We start from the raw sequence: 2,534 nt of genomic DNA on the forward strand, positions 1-2,534 counted from the left end.
TAGACTATAGACTAGACTACAGACTAGACCATAGACTAGACTATAGACTAGACTATAGACTAGACTATAGACTAGACTATAGACTAGACTATAGACTAGACTATAGACCATGTTACTTCAAGCTTTAAATATAAGACTTTAAGTGTTTAGTCAAAGGTCTTCAATTGGACCTAGTTTATACTATATAATTGCTATATCAACATGTAGATAATTATATTAAGAATCATTTTAAAAAAAAATGTTACTCAAAACCAAATGTGGGTCAAATTCATAAACTTTAAAGTTAATTGATTAAGTTCGTCATAAAACTTTAGTCTAAATAAGGATTTTCCCCTGTTTTTTTTTTAACCACAAACAACTTTATCTATAAAACTGATGTTCTGTGTAATTAAATGATTCATTTAGTGACATTATTTGCTCAACTTACATTTGATTTTATTGCAACAAACAACAAGTTTTTTTTTTTGGGTTAACAATTTAGGTGAAACATCAAAATTCTTGACAGAAACCAAAAACAAACCTGTTATCAAACCAGGAACAGGTTGGGTTTTACATGATTTTTTTCTTCTTTTTTTTGGCAGATTCATTAAAAAGATAATGAATTTTTTATATAGACACACGTATTAAAGGTAATTGTGGGTGTTTTTGAGACAATAATGTTTATATGAGAAAACGTGCTTAAAGATGAGAAAAACTTAAGTAATGTTGACATTTTTCATAAATTTTCAATTAAGTTTTTTTGTTAAAAACTACTGGTTTTAAAAATTAAGTGTAGACACGTAATGTGAAACGATTTTCTCAACAGAAGTGTGTTTGGCAGAGAGGGGCTTGAGCACAAACCGGAAGTTTTAGATAGAAAAAACGTCGGAATAGATAAAAGAAATTCAAAAATTAAAAATTAGATTTTGGCCATTACTTTTTCTTGTTGCCACTTTTAAAACATAAATATTACATTCATTTTTCTTTTATTAATAATTTTTTATTTTCAAAGTGTTGACTTGTGAATTGTTTGCTTGAGTCGTGAAAATGCTTTTTTATAATATTTAAACACAAATTTTGCCAAAAATAATTTAAGCTATTATTTTCAATTCATTTTTTTTGACAATCGATAAATCTGTCACTTGTAAAACTGAAAATGATCTTTTACTGTCTGCAGTAACAAAATAAAAATCCATTAAATGTTTTTGGTTTTTCTTTAGTGAAGGGATCATCATCATCATGATCATTTTCATCACAATTGTATTGTTCAATTGCCAAAAACATTAAAAACACTAAGATGGCTTGATTATATAAAAATAAAAACAAAATTCCAAAAACCAAACTTTTGTAAATAATAGAAATAAAGTCGAATAAAACACCATTAGTTTGCTAAGTACTCTTGCGTTAGTATGTGTGCAAATTGTGAAAAGTGATAAAATGTCGTTTAGTAGATTTATGTGTGATTAGGTCACGACAAAGTGCAATTTTCCATTTTCAACAATGTATTATTACTGTTACTTATATATAGCTACACACTTTTATAGTCACTTAAGCATTTGCTTACCATCACTTAGTCATATGTTCTCTCACTTTTATGCTAAAAGCAGAAGATTATTTTGGCTAAAAGAAAATTAATGGTTTGAAATGCTATGGCAAAAAATTTATATAGTTTAGTAGTCATTTATTAAGGTATTAAGTCAGTTGTGATTAAATAAAAATATTGCAACATATATAAACTAAATTCCTTGTTAATCGTACAAAAGTTTAGTTGTAGTAACTTATGACAAATTACAGCACTTAACAAAACACAAGGACAATTAAAAGGATCCTATTTTTATAACTTCTCGCTCTGTCATTTGTTAAAGAGATAATAAGGAATACTATGCCTTCCATGGTATAATAAACAAAAATCTTTAATCTAGACTACAGACTAAACAATAGACTAGACTATATACTAGAATCTAGACTAGACTATAGATTAAACTATACACTAGACAAATGCCTAAGCAATAAATTAGGCTATAGAAAGGATATACTCTAGAATATACCCGCAAGGGTATCCTATTAACAGGATAACGGGATTTACAACCCCGCGGACCCTAGTATATAAAGGCCGTGCTCAAGGCTTGATATAGAGCATTGGTCTTCAGATGTGTTGGTTAACTGAAAACATATATAATTCCGACTACAGACTAGACTATAGTCCAGACTATCGACTGAAACATAGCCCAGGCTGTTGACTGGAATATAGTCCAGACTATACATAGACTAAACTAGATACCAGACTATAAACTACAGACTAGATTTGACTATTGACTAACTATAGACTAAACTATAGATTCGACTATAGACTAGACTATAAACTAAACTATAAACTAGAGTATATACCAGATTATAGACCAGATTATAGACTGAACTGTAGACTGAACTATAGACTAAAGTTTAGTCTATAGACTAGACTATAGACTAGACTATAGACTAGACTATAGACTAGACTATAGACTAGACTATAGACTAGACTACAGACTAGACTATAGACTAGACTATACACTAGA

This window comes from Lucilia cuprina, chromosome 6 (assembly GCF_022045245.1).
Source record: "Lucilia cuprina isolate Lc7/37 chromosome 6, ASM2204524v1, whole genome shotgun sequence".
NCBI classification, from domain to species: domain Eukaryota; kingdom Metazoa; phylum Arthropoda; class Insecta; order Diptera; family Calliphoridae; genus Lucilia; species Lucilia cuprina.